Source organism: Pelodiscus sinensis, chromosome 9 (genome assembly GCF_052426305.1).
Source record: "Pelodiscus sinensis isolate ZL-2025 chromosome 9, ASM5242630v1, whole genome shotgun sequence".
NCBI lineage: Eukaryota > Metazoa > Chordata > Testudines > Trionychidae > Pelodiscus > Pelodiscus sinensis.
Genome location: NC_143060.1, coordinates 20,398,139 through 20,418,456, shown reverse-complemented (window position 1 = coordinate 20,418,456; position 20,318 = coordinate 20,398,139). Strand labels below are relative to the sequence as shown.

Here is a 20,318-nt window from a genome sequence, read left to right as displayed (position 1 = left end):
AAGGTTGGAGACCACTGCTTTAGGGGAACATTTTAACTTGCCTGGGCACTCAATCATGGATTTAAAAGTTGCCATTCTTCTACAAAAAGAATGTCACCAGCCACTTACAGAAAGAGAATGTGGAATTAGTATTCATCTGCAAAGCTGACATTGTATCCCTCTGCTTGAACAAAGACATAAACTGGATGATGCATTATAAAGCCAGTTTCTCAAGCCTTTAACACTGCACTTGTACATCAAAAACCAAGAATGGGACACTTCCAGCCCACTTAATTAGCCTCATTAGTACCGGTCCTACAATTGACAAGTACTTTTTTTACTGCTATAAATAACTTGGTTTCTGGTGTTATTTCTACTCCAGCTCATCATCTGACTAAGACTACGTCTAGACTACATTCCTCTTTTGACAGAGGAATGTAAATGAAGGACTTCGAAATTGCAAATGAAGCACTGATTTACAAATTTTGCGCTTCATTTGCATAATCGCATCCAAGCACTTTTTCGGAAGAGATAACAAATAAACAAAAACAAAAACACCACCACCACCCAGTCTAGATGGGGTTCTTTCGAGAAAAAAAAATTTTTTTTTTCCAAAAGAAGTCTGTAAACCTAATTTTTTCAACAATAAAGGTTCTTTCAAAAAAGAGTCCAGACTGCGGGGAGGAGGGGGTTCGAAAATCTCTCTTCTGAAAAAGCGCTCAGACGCGATTGTGCAAATGAAGCATATTTGTAAATCAGCTCTTCATTTGCGATTTCCAAGTCCTTCATTTACATTCCTCTGTCAAAGGAGGAATGTAATCTAGATGTAGCCAAAGTGAGTTTTGCCTAGAAAGCTCTGTATATTTGTGTTAGTCTCGAAGGTACTGTTTCTCAGAGTGGTCTGCGGACCATCTCTGAGAAAGCTACTAAATGGCCATTGGGTCCCATTGCCTGCAGTTCACCATTTGCAGCCAAGGGGAGCCGCTGGAAGCAGCAGCCTAACCTGTGAACCACAGCCAATGGGAGCTGCAAACGGCTAACTGCAGCCAATGGAAGCTGCAACCTCTGTGGCTGTAGAGCCGGTAAATAAGCAAACAAATGGGAGAGACCAGTTAGCAGCGGGTCTGCGGACTACTTTGAGAAATACTGCTCTAAGGTGCCACAGGACTATTGTATGTGGTACCTCATGAGTGCAATAGGAGTGCTTTTCTGTTCTTGTGTTTGGACCTTTGCTATAGACAACGTTTGGCAATCAATAAGTTGCTAGCAAAGGACTACTTCACAAAATAGCCAGTAGAACCAAGAGGCAGTGATAGTACAGTAGCAGACATCCCAGCAAATGTGTTCTCTCTCAGATTTTGGGTCTTAAGTGCGTTACAAACAGAATGAGAGAGAAATTTTGAATCCAAAATATTTCAGTAGGTTTGTGAGGTTCTAGGAATACACAGAACTCCGATGACGCAAGAACTAATGCAATGGTAGGAAGGTTCAAGTGGGACTCCAGGAGTTCAAGTAATTTATAAAACAGTTGTCAAAGTACAAACAGTGACTCATCACTCCTCCCATTTAGATAAGGCCTAAGAACGCCACAAAATCTCTTGTATGGAGTTCCAGAAGAGAACAAGGAGATTTGGACCATGCGGAAGCCCTACAATCCAAAACTGAAAAATCTCACGCCTTTGCTTGAGAAAAACTGAAGATAAAGCCTTTTCATATTACCAGAGGCTATCATATAAGTTTGTATATAAGAAAAGGGTATCTTTTAAAATAATGGATCTGGTCTGGTTCTACAATCTTATGAGAAAGAAGAGTAGGAGCCTTATAGAGTGCTGACAAATTAAACAATATAGAATATAGTTCAGATCTATGAATAAACCCAGAGTTATCCATTAGGACATCAGGAAGTAACAGTGGACAGGACTCTAATATTGCTTCCCCCATAAGCAAAGGCTATGCCTGTGCAAACTGACTGAGTTGTGACGGTAACAAATTCATTATCAGAACAAAAATGGGCACAGGCTGTCTCAGCCAGCAACTTCACAAAAACAGATGCTTGTCAGGGGCCTGTTGAAAACAGTCTCTCCCAGTTGGCTGAAAGGAAATCGGGTAAGGAGAGAAAAGCTCCAAGTTGATTTGGATGGACGAAAATAAGATTTAGCTAATGATGAAAAATATCCTGACAGACAGATGCTACAAAAATAGTTAAGACTGTACAATTCAATTTGTAATTTGTTAAATTTTATCTGGGCTGGGTCAGACAGTGAGTCATCATTTTGGAGTACATCAGGATGATGGATAGAGCTCCAGTGGATTTTTTAGTCTTGGCCATCAGTGGGCAAGACTTTCATCTAAATAAAGAAGTTAACTCCTTTATGTCAGAAGACAGCTGAAGAAATAAAAGATATCAAAAGGGACTAAGCCATGTGTAAGGCTGATAAAAAAAAAAAAGGTTTATGTGGGCAGAAGTAGGGGTGTTAGCAAGTAGTCGACTACCTGGTAAGCATAAGAGGCAGCAAAGGGGGGAAAGAAACAGGAGCCAGTGCTGGGGAGAGCTGGCTTAAAAGCGAGTTCCCCCCAGCACCATCTCCATGATGCCACCTAGCCCGGACACAGCAGGGGGAGGATGTAAAACAGAACTGTCTACCATGAACAGGGGCTGCTGGACTCAGCACAAAGCCAGGACTGAGCAGTCCCAGCTTGTGCTGGTCTGGAACACTGCTCTTGTGCATTTTAAAGGTGGCTCTTAGTACATTTAAAATGCAGCGCCATAGCACAGGTGGCTCCCGGAGCCAGCATGAGCCAGGACTGCTCAGTCCTGGCCCAAGCCGGCTCCTGGAGCTGCCCCCACTGCAGTTCTGCAGAGCGGTCCTTATCTACTAATCATATAGTTGATCCAATTGTATCGAGTACACAATTAGCCGAATAACTGCAATTTAACATCCTTAGGCAGAAGGGTTTTCCCTGAGGGGCAGATGGCACACCCAGGGACTGTGAGAGAGAAGTACAAAAGCCAAGAGAGAAACCTGAAAGCAGGACTCAGCAAGAGCAAACCATGGGAGCAAGCAAGAGAGCTTCTTTTGGTCAGAGTACTAGCAAGTATGAAGCATGGAATTTTGAACATGGAAAGCATCTCCTGTTTTCTATTCCTACTTGTATTCAGGCTAACAGGACACTGTGTACATTCTTGGTAAAGAAGCAGGACTACACCCAAGAAATATCTGATTCTATCATTAATGTTTCCTGCTAACAGGCACAACCTACATTACTCTGGATATAGGCAAATCTCAGCAGAGCCGCCAAATTAGCAATGAACATTACCCACAAGAGACACAGTAATATACATTCATTGTTCCATTTATTCTCACAGCAAAACGACTGACCAAGTGTTACTACTTTTATCAGCTACAGTGGTTAAAAAAAAAAAAAAAAGTAGTAAAAGCACACTGGTTGGTTAATAACTGAGACTGGTTAATAATTAAATCACACAGTATTTTAATATCACATGCTACCAAGATCTGCAGGAGACACATTAAAAAGCCACTTGTGGCTCACAAGCCACAGTCTGACTATAAACAGCCACTCGACCAAAAGGGAACAATAGTTATACAGTGCCTTTCATTGCAAACATTTTTAAAAAAGACTTCACAAGCTGTATTTATAAGCAAGAAAGATTTTATTTTCTGCCCAAATCTGTTCATTAGTCTAAATTAAAATATACAGTATGGATAATTAAACAAGCCAAGCCTTCCTAATTTTTGCTGCACATAATTGAACTCTGGAACTGCAGTGAAAAATACCAGACAGTAAATTAGTATAAATTGCTTCTTCAGAAGATACAAGAAATCCCATAATGGACTATTAGGGAACTTGTCCATAAAGGAAGTGTCTTCCTACCCCCAGTCAGGTAGTGGTTTGCATATGGCCTAAAATAAGATGATTTATAGTCACCGAAATAAAATAAAATGGTTTATCCTGTGTATGTGTCCATAAGTTCCAGTGGAAAACTATGCAATGTGTAAACAAATATTTTAAATAGTATTTAAATGTTATTTCCTTTAAATTTCATTGGAGGTCTCATTTTCCTGTTTGTGAGAAAAAGGTTTATAGGAATGTTCGATTTCTATATCTCACTTATTTGGTTGTGATCTACACACTATCTTAAAAAATTGCCCCTGGACCCAAAGGAATTATTTAAATATATGAATTAAAATATTAATATTTCATCAATAAACCAATTAATTAATTAATTAAATATATAACCAACATACTGACTGCTTTCAGTCACAGTGATGGAAAAATCTTAGTAGGCCAGTAACATATGCAATTTAAGAATTGATTCTACAGACTGATTTCAGGGACATCAAACATTCTGCTTACACCAACAGCAAACTGAAAACAATGTATAAGAAAAAAAGATTACTGGAGCTTCAAATAACTTTGGGAAAATATCAGACGTTCAGTGATCCAGTTTCTTTCAAATGTTTCTCCTCCATTAATGATTTGTAGCTGGGGTTGGGTCCTACTTGCCTTTCCTTATCATGTACTTAGAATTCATTGGGAGGGAACAGGAAGAAGGAACTCTCATTTCAGAGGCTTCTTCTGATTTAAGATTGGAGATAAATAAAATAGCCTAAAAACTGGACTAGAGGAGGACAAAGGGAATAGGAAAACAAAATCACCTCAGCTATATTCACTTATAGAGTTTCACCCCAGATGGTTAAAGGTTTAAAGACTTCAAAGAGGACGAGGTCTTCCTACCTTTTCAGATCCCAGAAAACTGGAAAAGGAAAGGATGAGAACTGTGAATGCAAAGAAGTCCCTACAGAGGACAGCTTTCTATAGGATTACCTGTTGTCTGTTTCCAACTCCAGGTAATATACATCCCTGGCAAGAGATCTTAATAGATCTTAATGAAAGTTATCAAGGTAGGATGATACTACAGGCAATTGGTTTTTTGCTCTAACCCTTTCCCCAGCTTTCAGTCATTTCTCTAAAATCCCAAGGAGCTCAAAACTGAAGCTTTCTGGATTCCAAGGGTGAAGACAATGAAATAAGCCTGAAGCTCTTTTCATTAGGCCTCCAAGGAGACAAGCACTCCCTGATATTAGCAAATATTTTTTTATGAGAATGGAAATGAAAACAGGAAACACTGGACAAAAAAGATGAACCATGAATGTCATGGTATTCCAGTGGTCTTTTTGCAGTCTGATTTCTGTACTGACTGAAGATTTCACACTTGATTGCCTTTCCCCTCCCCCAGTGGCTGCCGTGTTCCCAGCCAAAATAGGGCTCTGTTCTTACATTACTTAGTACACACACGAGCACTGTGGATTATTCTTAGTATTCCTAATCAAGCTATGTGTCATTATAAGATGAATTTCTTTGTACATAATCCCACATTTTTGCTTTTTCTTTTCAACACCGATGTAAGATTATTCTCTTGAGCTCTTAATCGTTCTGTTTCTCATTTGGGCTTCTAATATTTAGTTTCAGCAATGGGTAACACTTGAATGTTATTTCCTTCAGATTCCTCTATTCCTGGAGCTCCTGCTTTCATTATTTATAGGTACTCTTGAGAGCATGCCTATTGCAAAAAGCTCCTTAACAAAACCTATCTTTCATATTTAACAAGTACTTACAGTTCTTCAGCAATAATCAGAATCTTTTCTTTAATATTTATTCCAGTGGTATATGGTCTATTTCTTTCTCATCCAATTTCTGACTAGAAACATCTTTAGGAAACTACTCAACCAAAATCAAATGCCAGAATTTTTTTCTAGTGGATTGTGGTTAATCAGTGCTTTTGAAGTATATTTCATTGGCTGACTATCTAATAGAACAAAAGCCTTCAGTGCATTTAAGCTTATGCAAATTAGATTTTTGGGTCACTGTTACATCGTAAAATATATATGTGCTGGTGCATCCATGATTTTGTTTCTTGATTTAAAAATTCAAGAAACTTTTCTCATGCCTCATCTCAGGCTATTCCAGGGGTGGGCAAAAGGGCCTTCACAGGCTGGATTTGGCCTGCCAAACTGGTGGATCTGGCTCACGGAGGCCCTACCACTTCCCAGCCCCCAGGCCAATCAGGGCCTGGGGGTGGAGAAGCATGCAAAGTTTCCTCCGCCCTGGCACTGCCCTGTGAGGAGCACGCGGCACTTAGAAGTGCCATGCGCTCCTGGCAGGGCAGGAGAAGACTTCACACGCTCCCAGGCCTTAATTGGCCTGGAGAGCGCATGAAGCCTCCTCCCACCCTGCCAGGAGCACATGGCGCTTTTAAGCACTGCACAGGGTGGGGACAGAGCGGAGGAAACTTCACACTCTCCCCTGCCTCTAGATCCTGACTGGCCTGGGGGGAGGGGAGAGAGGGAAGTCTCCTCCCAGTCAGGGGCATGGGCACCTAGGGAGAAGGGGGTGGCAGGAGGGCAAAGGCACTCCCCCACCCCCAGACCATAACTGGCCTCCAATTATGGTCTGGGGGTGGGGAACCCACAAGTATCCCAAACCTACCCCTTTCACTTGAGGCCCCACCCCTTCTGGTGTGGCCCAGGGCCACTTCAGAAATTTTTGAAGTGTCCCCCAGCAAAAAATTATTGCCCACCCCTGGGCTATTCTATATTCTTCAAGAAGCATTCTGGGAGGGACCACTTAATGTGACAATTCAGGAATCAATTTGCTTAGCTATTTGAACATGCCAATATATTTATATAAGGCCTCACTGATTGCAGGATTTTCCTTTTGTACAATTGCCTCTACCTTATTCACTCCCAAAGTCACTGAATATGAGTTTTACATAGCTATTTGCATTCAGGTTCATCTGGTATTTATTCCTGTTTAAACTAAGGTCCTTTACGTTGGCACGATCGTTATTTCTAAAGAAAGTCTGTCTCTCCCAAGCAACATTCTTCCTTGAATCCCAGTATTTCTTGAATGGCTTCATCGAACAATTTGCAGTCCCCATTCTTCCACTGTAATGCACTGTAAATCATTCAATGCCTTGCAACCCACCAAATGCAGTAGAGAGAGGATTTAGCCTTCTCCCATTTATCTTTAACTAGCCAATTAGCCCGTCATACGACGGGATTTTCAGGTCTTCTCTCCTGAGCTCACTCGCTCTTCTGTCTGTCTCTCGCTCTCTCTCTCTCTCCTCCTACTGCCTCCCCCGCTCTCTCTCAGCTCTCCTCCAACTCCTGCCTCTCGCTCCATCTCTTTCTTTCTCTTCTTCCCCTCCTGCCTCTCACTCTCCCTTTCTCTTCTCCTCCTCCTACTGCCTTTCTCTCCCCTCCATCTCTCCCCGCTCCCCTTCCCCTTCCCTCCCGCTGTGGCGCTTGGTTGAGTGCTGCCTGCTGAGCCAGGCTGCCGCTGGGGGGGGGGGGGGGGGGGGCGGGGCAGTGACGTACACGGCCAGGGGGCTGGGCCATGTATGTCACCGCCCTCCGTTCCCCTCCCACCCCAGGGGAGCCCAAACAACCCCTTGCGCTGCTGGCTCCCCTGGCGGCCCAGCTGAGGGGCACAGCAGGAGGGGAAGGGAGACTGTGACATACACAGCCCTGCCCCCTGGCCGTGTACATCACTGCCCCGCCCCCTTTCCCTCCCTCCATGGTGGCTCGGCTGAGTGCTGCGGGGACATACACGGCCCTGCCTCCCGGCTGTGTATATCACCGCCCTGCCCCCCTTCCTGTCCCACCAGGGCTCAGCTGAGCGGCGCAGTGTCAGCACCACTCAGCTGGGCTGCAGCTGGGGAGCAAGCAGCCATTTGGGGTCCAGCTGTGGCCAGTGGCTGAACCCCCCCTCCCAGGTCTGCTTCCTGCCCCCCTCCTCCCATCCAGCCTCACGGCCCCCGATCACTCCCCAGCTCTGCTTCCCACCCCCTCTTCCTGCCGGCCAGCCCCACGGCCCCCCCGGACACCCTCCTCCTCCTCCTCCCCCCAGCCAGCGCTGCTTCCCTCCCCCCTTCCTCCGGGCCCCCCAATCCTCCCCTCCAGCCCCACAGCCCCCGATCTCCCCCCAGCTCTGCTTCCCGCCCCCCTTCTGGCCAGCTCCGCCCCCTTCCCCTCCCTCCGTGGCACGTGGCGCCGCCTAGCTGGGCCCAGCTGAGCCACGCTCCCACTGGGCCTAGCTGAGCACCGGCCGCTTGCTGCCCCAGGCCCAGCTGAGCGGCGCTCCCTCTGGGCCTAGCCAAGCGGTGCTCAGCTGGGCCCCGGCGGGGGAGCAAGTGGCGGCAAGCGGCCATTTGGCCGTGTACGTCAGCGTTACAGACTCACAGACAATGGGCTACTATATATATATCATACCACTTACTTCTAGCAAACTGAAAGCACTTCTGTCACCTCCTCCAGTTCTCTTGCAAACTAAGGGATTCAGGTGACAAATGCTCTATCATTGTAAGAGACTCATTTTACTAAAAATAAAACATGTGACATACAGAAGCAGTGGAAAGGAACAGATCTTTATTTCCCTATTCCAAAGTCTAACATGAGTCTTAGAACAAAAGGGTATAAGCAGATCCATAGACTCCAGTAGTTGCTGGAGTCATAACAGTCTTCATTACATGTTGAATGCAAAGTTATTTCCTTTTATCAGTTTTAAATTTGCCACCATTCAACATCACTGAATGTTCATTTGTTCTTGTATTAGGATATAAGAGGAATAAGAAGTTTCTGATCTCCCTTTCCATACCATTCATTACGTACACTTTTACCACAGGTGCCTGCTTGTTTATTCTTCAGTCTAAAGCAGTAACCAAAATATTTTATATTATTGCATAATTTGAGAAACAGACTTTATTTACTCACAGGTTTTAAGTATATGAAAGGGGAGTTTTACTGCCATATAATGACTGTAACAGAGCAAAGAATCGGCTCCTATTTTTGCATCTGTTCATAGGGAGCAGAACTAAAGGGCTGCTAACAATTTAAAATTTGATCAAAAGGTTATACTTTTGTAAAAAAAAATCAATCTAGATCAATAGAAATATTTTCATAACATTAAATTAAATTATAATTCATTATACATGTATAATTTATTCACCCTCAAACACTGTAATTCCAAGAACCTGAAGGAGAAACTGACTATGAAATTCACTAAAATTATATTTGTCTAAACCAAAACATACACAAAAAGGCAACAGTATGAACAACAACAAGTTTTGTAATATAAGGTACTTAATCATTTAGGTTTCATAATTTATGTAAATAAATGTTGTTTATGATAGCATAGATTTAACAAAATGCAATGTAATTTCATTGTCACACTTATCCCTTAAGTATCTCTTTGCTAATTTACACACTAAACCTGCAAACATTTACCTTGAAGTGTTACATATTTCTAAGAGTACTTAGCAAGTACTTGTTGACTAATTTATTACAGGTTTTCTACTAAAGAAGTAGGACTGTAGCTTAGGGATTTGAATGCTGAATGTGTAAGAAAGGGTGTTCCATGTCTAATGGATGGCAGCCTGAAAAAAAAATAGCTAAAGATGGTTGAGAGAGAATAAAATAAACTGGGGAACAAACTGGCATTATTAAAGATATGGCCGGGATGAGGAGCAACATGAAAAGAAACCATAAGACAAGCAAGGAAGGGAAGAGTTCTGTAGGCACTGGAGGTCATGGGGAAAGGGAAGCAACAGAAAGCTTCAAAGTTGGCCTGGATGTGATCAGATCAACTTTAGGAAGATGATCTTAGTAGCTGAGTTGTGTGTTAAGGAAAATTAGAGAGGAAAGGAATCATGAATGCTGGTGTTAGAGTCCAGCAAGATGGTTTCAGTAATCAGTTCAGGAAAATATAATGATTGGATGAGAGTTTTTACTGTGTAGACAAAAATAAGAAGTCATAGACAAGAAAGAGAGAGAGACAGCTGTCAAGGATGTCATTTTGGCAGGCTGGGGTGGGGCAGTAGCCGTGCGCTCTGGGATGTGGCTTGCTTTTCATCCTGCTCCCCAGATGCTAAGGGAGTGAAGGGAAAGTACTTGCATTCCATGCTTGCCTCTCATACTTGGGGGTGAAGGGAGAGTCCGGGGAATGGGATGAAAAGCAAACCATGTCCCAGAGCACACAGCTGCTGCCCTCCCTAGCCTCCCGAAATGGCGCCTTGACAGCAGTGTTTATGATGATCGGGAAAACCATATAGTGACTTGCCTGTCTGGTGTGAAAGTTGCAGAACTCTCAAGACATCTAGATAGATTTATGTGTCGTGCTGGGGAGAAGCCAGTGGCTGTGGTACGTGTAGGTACCAAAGACATAGGGAAGGGTAGGAGAAAGGGTCTGGAGGTCAAATTTCACCTGCTAGGAAAGAGAGATTTAAATCTGAGACCTCTATGGTAGCGTTCACTGAAATGCTTCCAGTTCCATGCGCAGGGCAGGGCTAGGTAGGCAGGCAGAACTTCAGAGTCTCAATGCACAGATGAGGTGATGGTGTAGGGAGGAGGGATTTAGATGTATTAGGAACTCGGGAAACTTTTGGGAAAGGGAGAACTATACAGGAAGGATGGGGCCACCTAAACCAAAATGGAACCAGAGTGCTGTCACTTAGTTTAAAACCTGCTTTATGACATTTTTAATGTTAAGGGCCAGAGGAAAGCTTATGGACAGCACATGGATCAGACAGAGACATCTCTTAGGGGAGGGTCTATTAATACAGATTCTCTATGTTCAAGTAAAGAGGAGAGGATAGAAGATGATAAAATATGGGTAAGATCAGATGAAAAACAAATCAAATGAAAAAGAGTCTAACATCAGGAAATGGCAGATAAATAGTGACACATTTTTAAAATGCTTATACACAAACATTAGAACTCTAAATAATAAAATGGATGAACTAGAATGTCTCGTATAAAAGTAGGATATTGATATAATAGGCATCACAAAAACTTGGTGGAATAAGGACAATCAATGGGACACAGTCATACCAAAGTACAAAATATATTGGAAGGACAGAACAGGTTATGCTGGTGGGGGGAGTGGCACTATACATGAAAGAAAATGTAGAATCAAATGAAGTAAAAAGCTTAAGTTAACCAAAACGTTCAATAGAATCTCTATGGATAGTAATTCCATGCTCCAATAATAAGAGTATAGCAGTAGGGATATATTATCAACCACTTGACCAGGATAATGATAGTGACTATGAAATGCTAAGGGAGATTAGAGAGGCTATCAAAATAAAAAACTTGATAGGAGTGGGGGATTTCAACTATCGCTATATTGACTGGGTACACATCACCTCAGAATGAGATGCAAAGAAAATTTCTTGATACCTTAAATAACTGCTTCTTGGAGCATTTGGTTCTGGAAACCAGAAGGGGAGAAGCAATTCTTGATTTAGTTTTAAGTAGAGCGCAGGATCTGGTTCAAGAGGTTAATATAACTGGACCGCTTGGAAATAGTGGCCACAACGTAAAAAAAATTTAACATCCCTGTGGAGGGGAAAACACTGTGGCATTTAATTTCAGAAAGGGGAATTGCACACACACAAAAAAAAAGGGGGGGGGGGGCTTTAGAGGTGATCCTGGCAATTATAGGCCAGTAACTCTAATGTTAGTACTAGGCAAGTTAGATGAAACTATAGTAAAGAATAAAATTGTCAGACACATAGATTAACATAATATGTTGGGGGGAAGTCAACATAGTTTCTGTGAATTAGTAATGCCTTACTAATCTACTAGATTTCTTGACGGAGGTTGACAAGCATATGGACAAGGAGGATATAGTGTACTTAGATTTCCAGATGTTCCTCACCAAAGGCTCTTAAGTAAAGTTGTCATGGGATAAGAGAGAAGGCTCTCTCATGGATTGATAATGGGTTAAAAGACAGGAAACAAAGGGTAGGAATAAATGGTTAGTTTTCAGAATGAAGAGAGGTATGTCCCCCAAGAGTACATTCTGGGACCAGTCCTATTCAACCTATTTATAAATGATCTGGAAAGGAGCAAACTGAGATGGCAAAATTTGCAGATGATACTAAACTACTCAAGATAGTTAAGACCAAAGCAGATTCTGAAGAGCTTCAAAAAGATCTCACCAAACTAAGTGATTGGGCAATAAAATGGCAAATGAAATGTAATGTTGATAAATGTAAAGTAATGCACATGGAAAAAATAACCCCAACAATACATATAAAATGATAAGGACTAATTTATAACTACTCAAGAGGGAGATCTTGGAGTCACTGTGGATAATTCTCTGAAAACTTCCACTAAATGTGCAGCGACAATCAAAAAAGAAAACAAAACAATAGGAATTATTTTTAAAAGGATAGAAAATAAGACAGAGAACATCTTATTGCCTCGATATAGATCCATGGTGCATCCACATCTTTAATACTGTGTACAGGTGTGGTGGCCTTTTCTCAAAAAAGTTATATTGGTATTGGAAAAGGTTCAGAAAAGGGCAACAACAATTATCAGGGATTTGAAACAGGTGCCATATGTCGAGAGATTAAAAAGACTTGGACTTTTCAGCTTAGAAAAGAAGAGACTAAGGGGGGGATATGATAGAGGTCGATATTATTATGACTGTTGTGGAAAAAGTGAGTAAGGAAAAGTTATTTATTTGTTCCCATAAGAACTAGGGGTCACAAATGAAATTAATAGATAGCAGGTTTAACACAAACCAAAGGAAGCTTTTCTTCATGCAGAGCACAGTCAATCTGTGGAACTCCTTGCCAGAGGATGTTGTGAAGATCAGGACTGTATTGGGGTTCAAAAGAGAACTAGATAAATTCATGGAGGTTAGGTCCATCAATGGCTATTATTCAGTATGGGAAGGAATGATGTCCCTAACCATTGTTTGTCAGAGGCTGGAAATGGATGACAGAGGGGTCACTTGAGGTTTACCTGTTCTGTTCACTCCCTTGGGGGCATCTGGCATTGGCCACTGTTGGAAGACAAGATATTGGGTTGGTTTGACCCAGTATGGACATTCTTATGTTTAAGTCAAAGATTGATGATTGTGGTCTGCTAATCAGGTGCAGAAAGACAGAGCTGGGCCTAAGTCACAAATTTCACCAAAATTCAAGGTGAACTTAATCTGCTAGTTACGCTCATTGAAGACAAAAGTCTGAGCTACAATTTCTATACCTGGAGTGGATTCAAACTTTCCCAGTGTGTTCTAGGCAAAAGTGACTAGGAAGAACGGATTCACTAATTAAATTCAGGCCTGAGTCTAAGCAAGATAGAAACAAAAGATATTATGTTAGAATAGCTCCCCAGAATATAAAGAAATAAATGGAAATACAAGAAATAGATGTGCTTGGATATTCCTATAATAGGCACATTAGAAAGCCTTAAATAGATAAGATGACAAAAGAGAAAGACGAGTAATAGTGATGAGTGACTTCTTTGATGCAGAAAACTTTGTCTGTAGATAAAAACAAAAGGGAAATTAGGAAAAAAAAAAAAGGAAACCAAAGGGAAGGTTTGGTCCCTATCCAATGGAGTTTAAAAAGATGATTTATTATGAAATAGTCACTTACTTACAATCTAGCTACCACATTTGGAAAGGAGAATGGAGAAAAAAGGAAATCAGAATGTCTTAAATCAGCACAGTACATGTATAATTGCATTATGAATATAAAGCATGCCATAAAAGTGTAATTTTAATTTGATATGCAAATCCCTGTACACTAACCTTGACTGAATGACAGCTGTAAAGTGACAACATTCTCTAAAATGCACACTTTAATTCTGTTTTGCTGCTTTTCTTCCAATTTGGGGAAATTAAACAAAAATATATGACAGCTCTATATCTTTAGTTAAGATAAAACATGAATATAACAAAGGGATTTCTCTTCAATGTGGGTGACCTCTTGGAATATTTTACATTGCAGCAGATGGAGAACACCACACAAAGCCACTTCTCCCTTCAGTAGATGCAATTAATTGCAGTGTCTCATTGCCTTTCTAGGTTGATTTATCATGCCTCAGCCTTCACAAGAAGAAGGCAACCATCTCTGCTATCATGGTAACTAATGCTTCATGGCCCTGACAGTACCTGTTGCACATAAAACTAACTACATCTCTTATGAACACAAATACACCCCAAAGTATCTTCTATATAACATAGCAGTGTTAAATCTCAAAATCCCTCCACAACTCACATCTCCCAGTTCGCACTGAACTGAAAAGTTAGCTTCAGTAAAACAAATGGACTCAAATCACACATTAATGAAGAGCAGTAAAATACATGAAAAAATGCATTACAAAAAATTATATAAACAAATTTAGCTTGATCAAGAAGTTATGGGAACTGCAGCTCCAGATTGCATTATTGACAAGACGCAGAGCGAGTAGGCTTCAGCTTATTTTCAAACATTAAGCATAGTCTACCGCAGGAAACAGAACACTAGACTAAAGGGGCCAATGGCCTGCTCTAGCACAACAATTCCTATTTTCCTACAGCCACACTAACAACAAATTAGAAAGAATGATAAATTGAGTAAATAAACAAAAACAATTGCAGTAACACCACAAACTGAAAATGCATATTTTTCCATCATAATTACAATTAAAATGAATTAATTCCAGATAGAACTGGAAAACAGTTACACTGAAAAAACTACTAGTGTAATCATATATATTGTCAAAATAATTCTTAAATGCTACACAGTTCAACATTACAGAAGTTATGGAAACCCAATGAAAGAAACGGGAAAACCATCACAACCAAGATTTCTTGGGAAGTCAACCAAAGGGCAAGGAATGTGCTGAAGATCTATACGACAGCACAGAATCCAGAAAACGTAAGTGGGTTTTTTTTTTAATTTTACCACCTAACTCAAACATGCAGCATAATTCTCAACCACTTCACCTCTTTCTAAAGTATAGTCTAAAAGCAACACTACCCTTTACATGATCTTAATCTTACCTTCAAAAATAACTCCCTCAATTACGCGACCTCTGCATCTCCACTTACCACGAGTTCTTCAAAGCTTTTTTTTATTATTATTATTTCTTTTATTTTAACTGCAAGGATTGAAAAGCGTTTCTTGGGGGAGGAAGGCTTATGAAGCAATCAGAGGCTACTTTGGCTCTGAGACCGATTGCAAGGGGGAGGCTAACGTTAGCATCTCAACTGGAGGAAGAGTGCCAGAGACACCTTTCCTTCTGAAAGTTCCTGCATGTGCCTGTGGTTGGTGTGTTGGCTCACGGACTGCCTGCGTTCACACCGTCAGCCTGGGCAGGACCACGCCGGGATGGAGGTTCTCAGGCAGGCAGCACGGCGTGTCCCCGCGGGCGCTAGACTCCGCTCCCTCCCCAATGCCAATCAGTCACCACCTGCCTTTGAAGCCATTCGTGCTGCTCTAGAGCTCCCTGCTGTGGGGCCACGGCGCCTCGTGCTTTGCCCCCCTCTCCCCGCCTGAGCCCCGCTTTGCCCGGGGTGGCCCAACGCCCCCGCCCCGGGCAGGGCGCTCCGCGGCGCGGCTGCCCGAGGCGGGGGGGAGGCAGCGGGGCACGGTGGGTGGCTGCGGGAAGCGCTTACCTGAGCCAGCACCCCGGCGTGCCCGTCCTCCTCCGGGCTCTTTTGTGCTTCGCGGGGGGGGCGGCGGGAGGGGGCGTTCCGTGCCCCCGCCGGGGCTGAGCCGAGGCAGCCGCCCCTCGCCTCGCTGCTGCCGCTGCCGCCGGCGCTGCGCGGAGCTCTGCCCAGCCGCTGGCGCCCCGGCGATGACAATGGAGCATTTGCATGGAGCGGCGGCTCCGCGCGCAGGGAGGCTCTGGGCCGCCACCTGGCAGCGCGGGCAGCCCAGGCCGCGCCACCCTGCCGCGCGCAGCCAGCGCCCCGGGCCCTCCCGCCACACCTCGGAGCCCCCCTTCTGTGGCAGGGGGGAGGGAAAAGGCGCTGCCCTGCTGCGAGGGCGCTGGAAAGCGGCAGGATCCCCAGGCTCGGCAGGGGGCGCCCTACTTGCTGGGATTGGCGCTCCTGCACCCTAGGAGTCTCTGGAGGCCTTCACTTGGCTGCTTTAAAGCCCCCAGCCCAGGTTGTGACCTCCCGGGGGAGGGAGTCCCCTGGGCATGGGTGGAGGCACAAGAACTAGGAAGGTCACCTAAATGAAATTAATAGGTGTTAGGTTTACAACAAACAAAACACACAACCTGTGGAACTCCTTGCCAGAAGATGTTGGGAAGACCAGGACTTTGACAGGGTTCAAAAAAGAACTAGATAAATTCATGGAGGATGGGTCCATCAATGGCTATCAGGCAAGATGAGCAGGAATAGTGTCCTTAGCCTCTGTTTAGCAGGGCTGGGAATGGGCAACTGGATGACTCGCTCAATGATTACCTTTAATGTTCATGCCTTCTCTGGCACCTGGCATAGGCCACTGTCAGAAGACAGGATACTAGGCTAGATGGACCTTTGGCATGACCCAGTATAATGGTTCTTATGCTCACAGCCTGACCCCAATCACTGCAATGCTTCCCCCTCAGCCTCTGGCCCTTCAGTGCCAAGAGTCATGTTCATCTGCCAACCCCACTTCACCAGGATGGGACTGGGCCAAGAGGGGGACTATTAAAATAAGTCAGCCTCTGTAAGTGGTAACTTTCCTCTTGCCGCTTCCCAAAGAGTTCCAGTAGCTCTACAAAGTACACACAGGGTTTGCTTCCTCCACCTTGAAATGTAGCCACTTCTGCAGTGAAGCACAGCAGCAGTATAAAGTGTTGCACAATTCTTGTGAGTTCCTCAAAAAGCTATAGTAGTTGGAGTTTTTCTTAAAGCCTCAGCAAGTGAGGTCAAGTCATTACGATGAAATCTCGATGAAATCTCGACATTCATTTTTAAGAGAAAGTTTTTAGGCCTTATAGTTGCAAAGAAAATTATAAAAATCAGATTTCAGTGTACCTCCAAGTGGTTAAAATAGAAATGGCAACTAAAAAGGGCCCAAAAATTATTTTTAAAAGCTCATTGTCGTGGAGTCGACTGTGTTTTTTTAAAGCATTTGGAGTTGGCAACAGCACTTCTGTTGTACATGGCAGCATAGAATACAAATCAAAGAAGTTGTGTGGGTGGAGTGTTGCTGAACTGCTGTGGGATAACCCAGCCATTCTGAAATGATTTAATAGATGTCTTCCTTCTCGCATCCAATCCTGGACAAAAAGTTTGGCTTTTATCCCCTCACCTTGCTACTTGACCACACCTAATTCAATCCACAGAGAAATTAAGGATTCATTTCATGTAGTCTTTCTGTCAATAGTAGAATCTTCTGACACATCCAAATAATATTACCAGCTCTTGATACATTTGATATTTTTCTGAAGATCCCAGCACTTGGAGTAATGTAATTATATGAGAATCTGAGCTCTCATTTTAAAAGAAAAGTATATTCTTAATCTTCATCATTGAGGAGAAAAGCTTGAAAACATGACCTAGGCTCTCTATGAAAGGATCAAAAACTAGAAGGCAAATAAAAAGAACTCAAAATGTTCTTAAATCTCACAATTGATGATTGATTGATTTTTTTGTGGGGGGAGCTGGATTGATTATTTTTTACACTTCTGATTAGCAATAATGCCATGTTTGTACACTGAAAGGAAACACGAGGCTGGTAGTTTTAATTCTTTCTTAAACGCCATCTCATAAAGCCCCATTCTCCAGATTTACACTGTAGTTAAGCCATGTCCTGATGAGGTGGTGCTATATAAAGATCTACATGCAAGAACAATACTGATAAAAAGGTTCCTAAGTGATGTTTCCCTAGAGGGGAAAAAAGTACATTTGGGAAGTAAATTACATGTTTATAAAATTCAAAAGTAATAATTGTTAACTAGATTTACATAAAATACTTTTTAAAGTGCTTTTTACGAGAAGAAAAATACACTGCTTGCCACTGATCAATTAAAGTTGCATTTATCCCCGTGATCCTTTTGAAAAAGTCAAACCGGTTTCCACATATGAGATAACAGGGCATCGTTTTGTTAAGTTATGATTCAGATGATAATTTCAGACACATAATCATCTTTGTTAGCACATCTTTCATGCAGGTGTCAGGAAGAATGACAACCTATGGGAAAGTATTATTCTATAATGTCATTTAAAACATCTTAAAAGCATTTTATACTGTTACCCTAAAAGTTGTTATTCAGTTTTCTGACAGTGAAGGTCTGATTCTTACAGTACATTTTCTATTTCTATATAATGTTATTTAAGTGTCCAAGCAAGACACTTCTCTTGGGAGAATAATCCTGATATCTGTCAATGTTTTTAGCCTGATTTTTACCTTTCTTATTTTCATCCATAGATCCTCATTACATCCTTTTGTGCCAATCTAAATAACTCTGCTTTCTCTCAGGTGTTTGATACTTTAAAATATTTGCACATGTATCAAACTTGAGTTTTCTCTTACATACCCTGGTGTAAATCAGAAGTTAATTGAAATTACACCAATTTGGGTATGTCTACATTACAAAGTTAATTCAAACTAACGGATGTTAGTTCGAATTAAGTTCGAACTAGTGGAGTGCTAGTGTAGCACCTATCAAAGTTAATTCGAACTAGCGGAGCGCTTAGTTCGAACTAGGTAAACCTCATTCTACGAGGTCTAAGCCTAGTTCGAACTTACTAGTTCGAATTAAGGGGTGTGTAGCCCCTTAATTCGAACTAGTGGGAGGCTAGCCCTCCCCAGGTTTCCCTGGTGGCCACTCTAGCCAACACCAGGGAAACTCATATGCCCCCGCTCCCGGCCCCAGACCACTTAAAGGGGCACGGGCTGGCTACGGTGCCCGTGCCAGGTGCAAGCCTGCCAGCACCCAGCTAGCAGACCCTGCACCTGGCACGGCTCAAGCCAGCCACCCGATTCCCCCCAGCCCTCCCCCTCTTCCCGGGACCAGGCTGGCGGCTCCCAGGAGCTTGCCCAGGACCACAAGAGGCGGGCACCCGCCTGGTCTAGTGCGGACATCGTGGACCTTGTCCACGACCTCCACACTAGGCACAGGAAAGCGGCTGTCTAGGGCAGGAGAGCTGCCAGCCTGGCCACCCAGGAGCAGGTGTGCATGAAAATCAAGGTGGTCCACTGAGACCCCCGACCATGAGCCCTGAGCTTACAATGGCCGTCCTGGGTCAGACCAAATGTCCATCTAGCCCAGTAGCCAACCCTAGGGGCCCTGGAGGGGATGGACCGAAGACAGTGACCAAGCCATTTGTCTCGTGCCATCCCTCTCCAGCCTTCCACAAACTTTGGGCAGGGACACCACTCCTACCCCCTGGCTAATACCACTCCATGGACCCAACCTCCATCACTGTATCTCACTTCTCTTTAAACTCTGTTCTGGTTCTAGCCTTCACAGCCTCCTGCAGCAAGGAGTTCCACAGGTTGACTATTTGCTTTGTGAAGAACAACTTTCTGTTACTAGTTTGAAGCCTGCTACCCATTCCTTTACTTTGGTGTCCTCTAGTCTTTCTATTATGGGAACTAATGAAGAACTTTTTTTTATGCACCCTCTCCACCCCACTCATGCTTTTATAGACCTCTATCCTATCCCCCCCTCAGTCTCCTCTTTTCTAAACTGAAAAGTCCCAGTCTCTTTAGCCTCTCTTCATATGGGACCTGTTCCAAACCTCTGATCATTTTAGTTGCCCTCCTCTCTCCCAGCCTCTCTCTTCCCCTCTCCCACCTCCTTTTCCCAGTCTCCCCGAGTTTTGTTCAATAAAGAGAGATTCTATTTTTGACCACACGTTTTCTTTATTTCGTACATCAGGAAGGGGGCTAGGGAAGGGTAAGTGGAAGGAGGTGAGGGAGGAATGGGGTACGAGCCCCCGATGGGGAGGACTGGGCTGGCTCTGCGGGCTTCTGGGGGTGGAAGCTCTCCTGCAGCCCCCAATTGCCCCCTCTCCCCAGATGGCAGCCTGCGGCAAGTGCAGCCGGTCTGATGGCCGAGTGCTGTGATGTGCCCAGTGTGGGCACTCAGGGCACTCCAAGCCAGGACTGCTTTGCAAGCGGGGCACCCCTGAGAACTGTCTGTCCGGGGTGGGGGTCGGGTCCCTTTGAGCACAGCCCTCGGCTAGCCTGAGGCAGCAGCTCCACGCTCTAAGTCCTCATCTGATGCCCTGCTGGCACTGCTTCCGGCCATCCTTAACCCCGGTTCAGGGTCCACTTAATGTGGACATGCTAGTTCGAATTAGCAAAACGCTAATTCAAACTAGTTTTTTAGTCTGGATGCGTTAGTTCGAATTAGCTTAGTTAGTTCGAATTAGCGCTGTAGTGTAGACATACCCTTTTAGACTAGTGTAAGCAAGAGGAGACTCAACCCATCACATCCATGTCCCAATCATTTTTTAGGTGAGAGACCTGTAACTGAGTTGTGTTCCATAGCAAGCAAAGGTAGCAAGCAGCTCCTGACTCCTCTTTT

The 20,318-nt window shown here is 43.5% G+C and overlaps 1 protein-coding gene across 1 annotated transcript in view; it reads right to left on the bottom strand.

The window, feature by feature from the left end:
- PDE4B (phosphodiesterase 4B) overlaps nucleotides 1-15,750 on the bottom strand; it is a 413,469-nt gene extending 397,719 nt beyond the window's left edge. The window contains exon 1 of the mRNA XM_075936176.2: nucleotides 15,460-15,750. The gene's annotated coding sequence lies outside the window, so the exon portion shown is untranslated. The remainder of the gene's footprint in view (nucleotides 1-15,459) is intronic.
- Nucleotides 15,751-20,318: the final 4,568 nt, after the last annotated feature.